This window comes from Octodon degus, unplaced genomic scaffold, assembly GCF_000260255.1.
Source record: "Octodon degus isolate 3935 unplaced genomic scaffold, OctDeg1.0 scaffold00216, whole genome shotgun sequence".
In the NCBI taxonomy this organism is placed as follows: Eukaryota; Metazoa; Chordata; class Mammalia; order Rodentia; family Octodontidae; genus Octodon; species Octodon degus.
In genome coordinates, this window is record NW_004524792.1 from 304,810 (window position 1) to 319,097 (window position 14,288).

A 14,288-nucleotide genomic window follows, 5' to 3' on the forward strand; every position below is an offset into this window, starting at 1 on the left:
CGCCCCGGCCCCGGTCCGCGCCCCACCGCCTGCACCGCCCTGAGCTGCAGTGTGCGCCGCCGCTGCGCGGCCACCGCATCCTTCCCGGAGCCGGGGGCGGGGCCTGTGAGAGTGGGCAGGACCGGGGCGGGCCGAGGTGGGTGGGCGGGCCTGGGCAGGGCGAGCCGGGACTCCGCCCCCTATAAGGCAAAGGCCGGAGGCCACCTGGCCACGCCCCTTGCTCCTCGCGGCTCCCCCTCCTCTTCCTCCTCTTCCCTCCTCCTCTCCTTTCCTCTTCCCACTACCTCCCTTCGCTGCTCTCTCTGCTCCTCTTCCCTCCTCCCCTTCCCCTTCCTCGCCATCCCGTTGAGCGCTCCCGGGCCTCCTCTCCCCACAGACTTCCTTTCCCGGTGCAGCCAGGAGCCTTGGCTTGGTGACCCTCCAGCGAGGAATGTGCCCGTCACGTGCGCATCTGTCCGGCAGCTAGGTTTTCCTTCCCAGGGCTCTGGTGCGCTGAGATCTGAGGGCCACGCTCTTACTCCACTGCTCTACCTGAAGATGGACGTCTTTGCAGGAGAGGGCAGCTAGGCCTAGGACCTAGGGCAGGCGCAGCCCTGCCGTGCGGATTCCTGAGCTCTGGGCCCCCAGCTCCCACCTCCGCACAGCTGGGCCACCAGCTTCTGAGGTGGAGGTTCACCCAGAGCCCCAGCCACCCTCCGTCTCTGCCTCCTCCTCCTCCTGCAGTTACAGGACCCTGTGGAGTGGGGCGAGCATTTTTTAACTCGCTCTGCTGGTGTTTTTCCCAAATAAAACACTGCAAATGTGTGTCTGGTTGCCAGGAGGGTTTCCCACACCTTTGAGCCACACACAATTGGACCCCACAGGTATTATTAGACTTGGAAAACTAGTTGGATCTTAGCACCTGTCTAACAGCAAAATGGCAAGAGTGCGCTGGCAGTTTCCTCCTTTCTGATTTTGTCATCCCAGGAACATCTTGGCGAATGATGCCAACACCCTTTGGACAGCAGCAAGCCTGCCTGGAAATGTTGCTCCGCGTGGGCTTTGTGCTCTCCCCTTCGCCTTCCATCGCTGCTCATGCCGTGGCCAGGCTCAGGAGTGGGACTAGGACTTGTCTGCTTTCCCAGTGTTGGGCTTTTTGCTTTGAGTCAAGCTTTTCAGTTCTTCAGACATGCTGCTGACCGCAAGTGTGGCGGCTTGCACAGAAGCAGAACTGGCCCAGGTGCTCAGCGCCCCAGTCTCTGAGGCTGTGAGCCTTTCAACTTCTTTTTCTTTTTCTTTTCCTTTAATCTTTCATTTATTTGGTACAGGGTTTTACACAGCTAGGACTCGTAGTGATCCTCCTGTCTCAGCCTCCCCCGCGCTGGTATACAGGGTTGCACCACCATGGCAGATCTCCGTGGTACCTGGGATCAAACCCAGGTCCTTGTGCTTGCCAGGCAGGGGCTTAGACCTCTGAGCTTTCTCGCTGGCCCTGCGGGCCTTTCAGTCTATTGGAGAGTATTGAAATAAGCAAAGGAAGAAAGAGGTCTGTTGATATAAACTGAACCAAGTCAGGGCATTCATCACCCATTAGCAGAACAATGAGGTGATCTGCTTACTGCAGTCATTAGCTGATTTTGTTATTGAAATGGGAAAGAATAGAACTGAGAGGACAGCTGCGATTTGAGTTCATCTTGATCGTCAAGTTGTTTCCTTTCTGTCTTTTCCAACTGGCTTTACTGGTGTGGAATAAACATATTCAAAATGATGTCAGGGCTTTGAAATTTGTTTTGCCAATTTATTTTCCCCTACAGTGTCACAGATTTAAACATAACTTCTCCCAGAAATGTCCTCATCCACTCCTGCCTGTCTACAGGAGGGGACATGGGCTGGAAGGGTTCATGCTCTCTCTCTCTCGCTCTCTCTCTCTCTCTCTCTCTTTCTCTCTCTCTGCCTGTCTGTCTCTGTCTGTCTGTCTCTCTGTCTCTCCATTTCTATCTCTGTCTCTCTCTATGTCTCTCTGTCTGTCTCTGTCTCTGTCTCTGTCTGTCTGTCTTTATCTGTCTCTCTCTATCTCTCTCTTTGTCTCTGTCTCTCTTTGTGTTTCTCTCTGTCTCTGTCTCTTTTTATTTTTATTTATCGTATTTTCTTGAGAAACAAATATCAATGAGACAGTTTCAAAGCGGATTAATAGAACAGTTTCAACAATTCATACATTGTACATTGTTATCTTCTTCATGGTTATCCATAGTACAAGAAGCAGACAGGATATCCTGTCCAAACTCTATTAGTACAAATCTTTCTTCTCATTGAATTAAGCAAAAGTAGCTGTATATCTATTCTAACTGTTCTGCATATACAGATACAAAATGGTCTTTCCTTTGTATCCCTTTTTTTGTTTAGTCCTGTCAGAGATGGGTATCCCATTGGCATCTAAATACTATAGGTGCGTGAATTCAGCAAAACAATCCAACACAGTCGAGCAGTCCACAATAGTAGTGGGTTATCCACAGAAGTTGTTGACTTGAGCCTTTCACAGCTCAGCCTGTTAATATGGCTTTACTTTATTTACCTTGTTTTTATACTTTTCTGCTGGATGGTTAAGACCAAGATAAAGCAAGACCTATATTGCAAGAAATGTAACTTTTGTATCTGATAAGGTCAGTCAAGTCCCCTCAGGATTTATCCTGTAACCCTGAGCCGCACTTTGTAGATCCTCTGTCAGTGTGAGCCATGTGGATGAGTCACGGCCATTGCTTGTATCTCTCTCTCTCTCTCTCTCTCTTTCCCTCTCTCTCTCTCTCTCTCTCTCTCCCCCTCCCTCCCTCCCCTGCCCTTCTCTCTCTCTTTCTGGCGGCCTTCTTCTGCGGTCATGCTGGGCAGCTCCTCCTCCACCACTCACCTGTGCCATGCCGCCCTGCCTTGGAGCCAGAGCACTGCAGACTGAACCCTCTATGAACTGTAAGCTAACATGAGCCCCTCTCCTCAGATTCTAGAATTGCGTCAGGTATTTCACTTCATCAATGAGAAAGTCACTCAGCCAGGCGTCAGGTGACACCCAGTTAGACACTGCGCGCTGTCCAGAAGTGCCAGTGCAGCTCAGAGATAGGCTGCAGTGTGCGTGTGTCTGTGATACGGATCTGCACGAGTGACAGTGACAGTCAGGGTGCCGAGCAAGCCTGGAAGCAAGCGTTAGCTCTCTCCAGGCAGCCAAGGAACAGGAACAGCCTGACAGCTGGAAAGAAGGCCGGGCCATGGCCTTAGTAAAGTTGTCACGTGCGGAGCACCAAACGATGCACAAAGGAGGGTGCTTTGAGCCTTTTCACTGTGTTTGACAAATACATAACGTAACTGAGTCGTATCTCCTCCTCCATGACTTTGAAGATGAGGCTATACAGTGACGATTCTAGTCCACTGTGTGCGACCCTGTGAGCAGGTGCTGCCCACACCTGAAAAGCACTGGCCTTCTAGAACTCCCAGAAGGATCTTTAGTTCTTGCTGCCCCTCCCTGAGCACGGCGGAACACGCATCACGAGCCAGCGCCTGTCCCTGTGCACCTGTGGGGAAGGCCGCTGTGGACCTCTCTGACCCAGGCTGGACTTCGGACTCTTGCTGGTGGCGCCAGCCTAGTGGCTCCGGGCATCATAAGAGCCACTTCCTAGCAACGGCAGTGATCTGCTCAACACCCAGCACCATGCCTGCTCCTGCAGGGGCCCCCAGCTCCTGCCTCCAGGTGTGATGAGCACTGTCCAGTCCGCCAGCAGCCACTGCTCACTCAGCAGCACTTCTTAGGCCTCTGGGCTTCTGTGACTGCACAGCAATTCACCAGGAGCACAGACCGGCATCAGGGTTCCACAAGGGACTCGAGCGGGGACTGTCCCTGTCTCCTCCTGCAGGCACACTTCCTCATGCATACTTATCTCATTGGGCCTCCTTGACTTGCTCCATCCCCCAAAGATACCAGTGTACCCTTGTAATCGTTGCCCTGTGTCCCTTAACAAATGAGACCTGAGTTCGTCAACTCTCTCCAGGTAGGTGTGTGCTGGGCCAGGCTTTAGCTGAGTCCCTCTGCTTCAACTCAAAGGGGCCTGGAAAGGTGGGGAACATCCTAGCAGCCAGCGGCATCTGCCGTTCGTTACCAAGCCTTTGCTAGGGAGACACTGCTGGAATTTCACAGTCCCTTTTCTTCCACTGTGGGTGTGAGTGGAGAGGGAGGGTGGAGACTTGGCTTTGCTGTGTTTATTTTGAGCACAGAGGGAAACCAGATTTTTCTTTCCTTTACATTATAGCTCTCCTTCTATTTATTATTTTTAGCTGGAGGTGGAGAGCTGATAATGCACCAAGTATTGCCATTTGGTTATGTTCTAACTTGCAAGCACTATCTCATTCTATTCTGCTTTCCACCTTGTGGAATATAGTTCCCATATCTCAAGGATCTGAGCCTTTAATGACGTTTCAAAACCTTTCTTTTTCCCAGGGAAAGCCAAGAGGAATGGGATGAGGCTGGTCTACAGATACTTGGATACTTGCTGCTCCTTGTAGGGGGGTTTGGGGCAGAGAGTTTGCTCGCCAGCTATGGCTTTCCCTTGTTTCATCCTCCCCTGGCTCTCCTGGACCAGGGCTGGTGTGCATCGTAAGGTACTCCTGGGAACACTTCACGTACAGGATGGAGCCAGGACCTGTCTGCTCCTTACTCTGCTCATTGCCCTGATGAAGGTGCCCTTGGCCCCTGCCTTCATTCCTGTTGGTGAGGGTTTCTCCAACACCAGCAAGTAGGGGACTGAGATTTCTACACCATGCCCACTGCTGGTGGACAAGGTGTCCTCCTCACCCCTAGGCCTTCCACAAAGAAGGGTAGTGGTTCATACAAGAGCTGGCAACAATGCCACCACTAAATGGCTGTTGGTCCTGTATGTTGTATGAGAACACTGTGTAGTGGAGGATGGTGAAGACACTTGGAAGTGGCTCTTCAAATCATGATGCACTGTGCAAGCTCTAGGTGGATCTCACTGAGGCAAAGACTAACAGTGAGGTGTGGTTGGCTTAAGGCCAAAGGAAATGACTGGCATTTGAGCATTACTAAGAGAAAGAGAAGTCCTCTAACTTTAAATTTGGGACCTGCATCTCATACCTGTCAGCTGTCTTGGTTACTTTTTTCATTGTTGAGATGTAATACCCAACACCCACAAGTCAAAGGAGCAAAGTTTGCTTTGGCTCAGCTTATAGACATTCTAGTCCATAGTTGGTTGGCTCCAAGGCAGAGCATCAAGGCAGTGGAGAAGAAGTCCATGGAAGGGCAACAGGAAGCAGAGAGAGATCAGGGGAGGAGGAGGAGGGATCCAGGCCATGGCCCCAAGGACCCACCCTCCCCACCAGGCTTCACTTCCCAGCATCACGTCTCACTATGTACTTGTCCGTGGACTAATCTGCCATGAATATGAGCCCCCAAGATCCAGTCACCTCCCAAAGCCCAACCTATGAGCACATGAGCCTTTGGAGGGACATCCAGACATAAACCACAGCACCAGTTATAACATGTCTACTTATAGTTCATTATATAAATTAGTGTATCTGGCTTATAGGGTCAGACTCTAATGTGCAAATGCTTCTTCTAGAAGGATTTGCCATTCTTACAGATGAAAAACACCACTACTTTCTTACCAGACTTCTAAGCCATTTTTCCACTTTGTATTACATTTGGATGCAAAATGCTTCAAAGTTAAAACAAACAGAAACAAAAAGATAGCAAGCAAACAATAAACCTATAACAGCATTTCTCTGCCTGCCTAAGCTCTTGTCCCATGAGCCCGGGAAGCGGTAGGCTGTGCGAAGAGGCTCCTTTCCTCCCTACTGAGAGGTGCACCGTGTTCATTCATATGCACTTCTTTGCTTATTTTCTCCTTCCAAACCAGCACGACTTTTAGAAATCCGATGATATGGCATCTTCATTCCATTAAGGTAACTTCACTTTTAGCAGAGACACAAGTTGTTACAGTGCAGAAATGGAATGGTTTACCTTATTTCATTTGCTGTTTAGGTGCCATTTAACTCAGTTCATGGAATATACAGAACAGCTGAAATATAGTCCACATTTGTACCCAGAAACAAAGAAAAATAGTAACAGTATTAAAGGGATTACCTAAGGGAGACCACTTCCTGCAGCTACTGAACGATCAGGCTCTGTGTGTGTATCTGTGTTTATACATGCCCGTATACGTGTGCACACATGTGTCATGTCTACTTCATACGTTTATAAAATATGCCTGGTAACATGAACAAACTGGGGAAAAGCAAGGCAGAACCAGACGTCGTCCTCACTGCTGGCTGCTTTGCAGACTCCTCGGAGTGTTTCAGACAGGCATGTGAGGCAGCAAATGTGGGGCCACAGCGCCCTGCACTGACTCCTGGTGTGTGTGAAGGGTAGACGCGTGACCAGACATGGCTAAAGCAAACCATCTGCTCAAAGAGGACCAACACATGGGGCAGCCCTGAGGCTCAAGTCTGCTCTGCATGAGTTTGCTGCCTGATTTTCTCTTGTCCCAGCACCATGATGGCTTGGCTTGGCCCCAGCACAAATGACAAAAGGGACATTGAATTGCCTGGCTCGGAAGTGGTGAGGACCAACAGGGCCAAGGCAGACAGGCTGCGGGCCAGATACCCAGGAGAGGTTCTGGCAGTACTTTGGGGGAACTGGGCAATGTCAGACCCCTATTCTTTGGATGTCGGGGGCCTGATTCCTGGGACAGCATGCTTTAGTGTCCTAAGGGAGAGGGCCACAGGCCCACAAATGCTGGAAAGGCTTTTTCTGTTGTCTTCCTTAGGGCTAGAGATTCAACATTTTAAACCTTTTAGACAGGGGCCGGGGAGGTGGCTCAGTGGAATAAGCGCTTCCCTGGCAAGCACAAGGGCCTGAGTTCAATCCCCGGTTGCACCAAAAAATAAATAAATAAATAAAATAAATTTTGAAAATAAAATAAATAAAATCAACCTTTTAGACAGTGTTTCAGGGACAGGACCTGAATGGCTATCCTCAGAGGTAGTGTTGGCAGCAGAGTGTAAGTTCTGGGATGCAAACGCTCCCCACTGCAAAGCCAGCGCAAGCTGGCCCTAGTTCGGAGGGCCCGCTGAAGACAGATAATAAATGCCCATGTGTTCATGGGAAGCGGTGGCTGCCTCGAGCCTTGCAACAGGCAGGAGTACGCACTGTGGCGAAGGGTCGGGATCACGCACATTCTTCTCTGCGCTGTGTGACTTGGTTCTCTTCCGCAGTCTCTCACAAACCTCAACCTCTCCTTTGTGAGGTGGCAGGGCTGGCCTGAGAGGCTGCACAGGGGTTAGCGAAGGTGACTAGCACCTCCTCACACAGCACCTGGTGCATGGTGGCTTCAGTCAAGAAGCGATCAGCCTGGAGAGGAGCCAGCCAGATGGCTCCTGAGGGCTGGCAGAACCGTCCTGAGAAGAGATGGCAGCTGCCCACCGTGGCCCTGCACCTTGCTACAAGGTTGAAAAGCCAGACAGGTCCAGGGGTAATGCTGCAGAGACCCGCAATGGCTCTGAGACACAATGCTGACACCCACACCTTTTTTTTTTTTGTATTTTTAGGGAAGGGTCTACAGGGTGTTCAGGGTCTCGCTACTAGATCGGACTTGTAGTGATCTGCCTGTTTACAGCCTCCCAAGAGCTGGGATTACAGGCACATGTCACCATGTCACCAGTCTCAATTGCCATTTCAGCATGCCCTGGGGGGCTGGGCTGGCACGCAGGCCCTGGGATCGAACCCCTGGCCCCTGCTCCTGCTTGCAGGCACTTTAATCTGCTGAGCTATTTGGCTGGCTCCCCGACACCCACACCTTAAAGGCTTGTAGTTCAGTCTATGATCAGCCACCTCCAAAAAGGAACCAATGTGGCATAGAGGCATGGTGGAAGAGAGTTGCTTGCACCTCAGCAGACAGGAAGCAGAGAGACTGAGAACAAATCCAGGGAAGATGTACCCTTTGGGGTCACACATCCTTCTGGGTCACACTGGACTGCCTCTTGGGACCAGCACAAGCCCTTAAGAACAAGCCAGCTCTGTGCCCCCACAACCCAGTCACCTTCCATAAGGTGCCTGTGAGTACGAGGCTCTTGGGGACAGCTAGACTTAAGCCACAACACTGATGTAAACACAAAGCAGAGAGTTCGTCTTGGGAAATGCGCAAGTAATGTAGCCTTTTGACCAGAGCGCTTGATGGTTCTGCGGATACCCTCGAAGCTGAGGGGCCTCCAGAACCGCCCCATCGCCTTGAGTTGGTGACCAATTACCCCTTGTGCCCCACTCACCCCGGAAAGCACTCCTAGAGGAAACCCTTAAGGATCCTTCTCGTGCTCAGGAGTCTGTGGCCCACACCCAGTGTGGGAGCACTGCTTTGGCATACATGGGACACACCCTGCCAGAGGGGGAGTCATGTTGAGCTTCCTTGTGGCAGGGACTCCCCCATATCATAGTGAGGGGTTCATATGTTGGGGGGCAAATGCCCATGTCAAAAACCTGGCAAGTGTTCTTAGAGATCTGAAGAGATTCAGACGCCAGATATTTTGGATTCTCTCTGTAATATTTTGGATTCTCTCATACAGGTTCAGCGCTCCTAATCCAAAAACTCTAAGATGCTCCCAAATCTAAACCTTTTTGAGTATGGACATTGTGCCAAAGGTAGAAGATTCCACATTGTGAAGCATTACTTCATTCATGAAGGTATTAAAAATATTTTATTGACTTTGGGCTAAGTGTATGTCTTAGTCACTTTCCTATCTGGGACAAAATGCTCAACATCCACAAGTTAGAGGAGGAGAGGTTTATTTGGCTTACAGTTTCCAGTGGGTTCAGTCTCTGGGTGGCAATGGGCAGAACTGGGATTCTGGGAGAACCCAGGAGAGAAAAGCTGCTCAACCCAGGACGCCAAGAAGGCAGGAGCCGGGCTGGGGAGGCACCCTCCAAGGCACGTGTGTTCCGTTCCTAGGGACCCTGGCTTCCAACCAGGCCCCACCACCTAGCAGTACAGTTTGCGTGAATTCATCAACGGGTCAACCCACGGGTGAGCAGAGTGCCCACGACCCAGTCCTACCTTCGAAAGCCCCATCTCTGAATACACAAGACTTCTTCAGAGAAACACTAGCAGAGCATAGGAAACACAGGCGAACTTGGTGTTTAGACTTGGGCCCGTCTCAAGGGACACTCATCTCAGGATATCTCACTAGGCACAGGCAGATATTCTAAAATCCAAAATACCTGGCATCTGAAATTCTTTGGATTCCAGCATTTGAGAAAAGCAATGTTCAATCTGTCATCATGCACTGATCTCCTACAGGCCAGTGCTAGCCTAAGAATATTTTTTAAGAACGTGCTTTTGGATAGCAAACAAAATAGAAAATTTTCTCTCAGATCCTGGATTATGTGACTGGGTTTATGTTCAATTGGAATGAAACCATTTTGTCATAGCCTCAGAAATCTCAAGTGAGCGCACACTGCCCAGGGTCTTCTATATCTCTGACCACTTAGACAGACCATGGCGTGGTCTATCTTTTCTCTGTGACTTAGGGCCAGCTACATCTCTATAGGTCAATTCTCTGCCAAACTGATATGCACATCCTTGGGATAGCCTTCTCTGAGCGAGGCTGCAGAGATGAAGTCTCAGTATGCAAGTGCATCTCAGGAATGTGGTCAGCACTCCGAGTCCCAGAGAGCTTTGTCTTGGTGCCTTGTGCTGTAATCATGCCTGAGTGGTTGTAGGTTACTTGAGTGCTCTTTGTGTTTCACTCAGTCTTTGAGCTCTTCAGAGGAATCAATCCTCACGTCTCAAGTGGGCCTTTTCTCTGGTCACAGGAAGGCCTAGCACCCTGTTCCTGGGAAGAGGCTAAGGACAGAGGGGAGGGCAGTCATGGACGCGAGACCTGGGCATGGAGGCACAAATCTGAGGCCCTGCAGCTTGAATGTGGGCTGGGTCTCTCATGATACCCGGGCAGATTCCTGTGCTGTTATTAACTTGTACCACGTTTCTGAGAGCTCCAGTCACCTCCTGGGAGGCAAGCAGGTGCAGGGTCCGGGGGTTTGATCCCAGGGGCCTGCCAAGCCGGCCCCACCCCCAGCGAGCACTGAGACAGCAATTGAGACTGGGCATGGTGGCATGTGCCTGTAATCCCAGCTCTTGGGAGGCTGTAAACAGGCAGATCACTATGAGTCTGATCTAGTGGTGAGACCCTAAACACCCTGTATACCCTTGCCTAAAAAATGCAAACAACAGAAAACAATCCCCTCTCGGGAAGAGACACAGAATGCTGGAGATGTCACTGGATGTGATCCAAGGCCATTAGCTGGCAGGAGAGGCCAGTATGTCCTGTCCATGTCAAAGCTCTGGCCAGGACTAAGCCCAGCCCTGTGTCCTGGGGAGGATGAAGACATACTCAGGACACCCTCAGGCTCCCCAAGGAAGTGTGTGGAAGGCCACCAATGCTTACCCCACTCTGGGACACTTCCTGGGAAGGGTGGTGCTCCTTCAGGGCGACACTGGCAGGTGTGGAGCTGACAGGGAGAGGCGAGGAAGGAACTGCAGAGCTGACACCTCCAGTTACTCCCGCCACAAAGCAAGGAATGGACCCAGCATTTACCTGTGGGGTGGTTGGTTCCGTCAGTTTTGTGGGCCTCAGCTGTCATGAGTCTGCACATCAGGTGTGGTCCGGCAGGGTCTCCAGGGAGCCGCAGCTGCTGGTGCCCTCCCTGCAATCCGCTTGACACTGGACGCACTGATGGGGCGTGGTCACACTGAGCCTTCAGATGGGCGTTGCTCCCAGTGCTTGTGGTGACCCTGAGAACGACTGCAAACACCGCGGCAGCACACGCCTGCACTCTCGGCACTCTGAGAAGACGAGGCAGGAGAATTCCAAGTCTGAGGCCAGCCCGGGCAACTTAGTGCGTCTGTAACTCTATACAGAACATAAAATATGGGCCTTCGACGTAGCTTAGTGTATAGGCCCTGGGTTCATTCCCAGTACTGAAAAATAAACAAGGAATAAAAGCAGCAATTTATTACATGATTCTCAAGGTAAAGATGACCTAAAAAGAAAAACAATAAATGAGGAAGAAAGTGTTTCCAAAGTAACTCTTGCTGCCAGGGCATGGTGCACACGTACAATCCAGCTCTTGGGAGGCTGAGGCAGAAGGGTTATCGCAAGCTCAAGCCCAGCCTGGTCTGCAAGGGGAGCTCCAAGCAAGACCTGTCTCAAAAAAACAAAAAGTAACTCTTGCTGTGGAAAAAAACTGAAAATAGACATTTGCTACTGCTTTAATTATTAAGTGATTTTGTTAACAGTATAATACAAAAGCGTACTATTTCTGTTCTTAAAAATACTCAGGAAACAAATTTTCTAACAGTCTATTTCAAATCCACACCTTAAAGAGTAGTCAAACCTTCTGATTGGTTGACAAAGAAGCATCTACTCCAGAATCTTGAGTGACATAAAAATGTGTAAATATTTCAGGAAACTTTGATGAAATAGATAAGTGGGGTTGAAAAATAAGACTCATGATTTTCTCTTTTTGTGACAGCGTTTCATTATGCAATTCAGGCTGCCCTTGAATTCACTTTGTAGCACTAGCTGGCTTTGAGCTCACAGCAAACTTCCTGCCTCAGCCTCCCAAGTTCTGGGATTACAGGCATGAGCCCTTATGCTGGGCCTAACGAGCCACGATTCGCAATGCCAGTGGACAGCAGGGCACCCTTCCACTGGGAGTTGATGGCCCTTCAGTTCTGCCTTCCTTGGCCGCCTTTGCCAGTACACCAAGAGTCAAGAAGTACAAGATTCTTCAAGGTTTTCCAGAGAAGCAGGTAAATCATAAAGCAGAGAACGCCTTCGTGCCATCAGGGATGCCTTCTATACTGGTTAGCAGATCTCGCTTTAAAAGAATCGCTTGTCCGAGCTTTATTAAGAACATAGTTAGAAAGACACTCATTTTTTTCTTAACCAATAGGACTAAACAGACAAAAGTGTAAAGAGACCTCTATTCTAGTGGCTTTATACAACTTGAAGACATTGAATCCTTACCCTTGGTGAGGCGAAGGGAAGGCCTCCTTCCACTGAGTCAGAGTTCGCTGGCTCCTAGGAAGCCAAACCAGAGGCTTTAAGTAAATTCCTGAAGTTTGTTAATTCTGCATTTCAAATGAAAAGTTAAGGAAAAAGAGTATTAATTTGAAAAAGTACATGTACTTTTACCCGTTTGTTTACTTATTAATATATTGATTATTAGATTTTTAAAAAATATCTTAATAAGTAAGGGTCAAAATAGCTGGTAGGAGTAGATGCAATATCATAATCCAGAAATAGACTTTTGAATGTAGTCAAAGGACCTCTGGTCTATTTCATTTAATTTCTATTTGTCTTTAAGGACTTATTTTTAACCTACAATATTAATACCTTCTAAATATTGACTTACTAAATAATACCAGAGCTTTTGAAAGGGTTGTTATAAGTGGCATGCTTGGGGTCCAACTTTGAGGAATGCTTTACACTACTTAGCTTTGTCCCACAATTTACATACCCTGTATGTTCTGGAAGCCTGGTTATTCTTTGACTCATTTTTTATTTATTTTTATTTATTTATTTGGCAGGACCAGGGATTGAACTCAGGTCCTTGCGCTTGCCAGGCAAGCGCTTACTCTACTGAGCTATTTCCCTGGCCCTCAAAGTTGGTTTTTTTGTTTTGTTTTGTTTTTTGATTTTTGGCAGAACCAGGAATTGAACTTAGGCCCTTGTGCTTGCCAGGGAAGCTCTGACTCACTTTTAGTTTCAATTTTATTTTTTGTATTTTAGGGACGAACTTTTGTTCTCTTGATCCACCTGTGCACTGTCACTTTGCAGCAAGGTCTACGCTGGCACCATCCCAGCGCCTGTAAGACGTCTCTTCTCACATCTAAAAATGTGGTCAAATGGGATAGTCCTGAAGGAATTGGCCCATTTAGCTCCTGGACATCAGGCTAATAAAAAGGCTACGTAACCCTGCATAAGATCTGTTAGGGATTTACCAATTAAGTTCTGTTAGGGATTAACAATAGTTACTGAACAACAAATTAAATATTCAATCTACTGAGGACTCATAATAGAACAATCATTGCTTTAGTAATTAGCAAATAAGTAAGTGGAAACACTCGACAGATCTATCACAGACTCAGAACATTGTCTGGATTGCCTATGCTGTGCTCCCTGATTGTATGTGGGTTTTTTCTGTGCCCAACAGCAAACAGGGACAGCTGAGTTCAGCAAACTGACCCATGAGAATGGTTAAACTGGATTTCAAACAAAACCTCAAACTTTGTTATTAGCGACTTTTCTATAATCCTTGAATGGATTTTCCATGTTATTGCAATAAAAAGTGTTTACCTAATTTTGACCCTAAATTTTCTGAGTGAGTCCTCCAGAAATCCAAGGCCTCACATAAGAGTTTTTTTTCCTGTTGAATGTGAGGGAGATCTGCCCTGATTACTTCCAGGCGACTTTCTGGACTGTTCTGTCCTCCAGAATACAGCCTGAGGCTGGGGGAGGCCGAGCGCCTTTGAATCACAGCTTGACATTTCAGGGCTCCGTGTGTGGAGCAGGACTTTTCCAGCTGGACATTTGATGTGGTCAGCTTCACAAGTCTTCTTCTGCATTTGATGAATGCTAATTCATTGTTTTAGGTTCTCTCTTAATGATTTACTTTAGAAAAGCTTCTCCATTGCACACCCTTTCAAGACAGTGCTGGCGAAAACATACATCTGAGATGTCGCATGCGGTTTGCTGCAAACAATTATGTTTCTTCATTGCCAGAACTTTTTTGTTCCCATTTTCTTTTTCATTAGTTTCACTGACTTTTAAAATGCCCAGTAAAAAATGCTAGAAGCAAAACAGTTAAATCATATTCACAGGAACAAGGACAAGTTACCTTGGAAGGCAGAGCTGTTTGACCTCAACACGGAAACATCAGTGTTGACGTGAATACACTCCCATGTGCACAGCTACACACGTGTGCATGCAGGTCCGCATCTTCAGGTACCAGACGACAACCATAAGCTTTGAAGATTGTCTATAAAAAAGTACAAAGCAGAGGAAAGTTCTGAAGAGTGTCTGCAACCCACGTGAAATGCATTTAGGGCTTTCAAAGTGAGTGGAAGGCTTTCAATTTTAACAGAAGTAAATTGCTGTCATTATTAATAGCAGACATGTGCCTGTGTTTTTAATTAAGACCAAAAGTGTGAGTTCTTCCTGGTACAAAGAGAGCATAAACCAAGACACAGTTACATGTT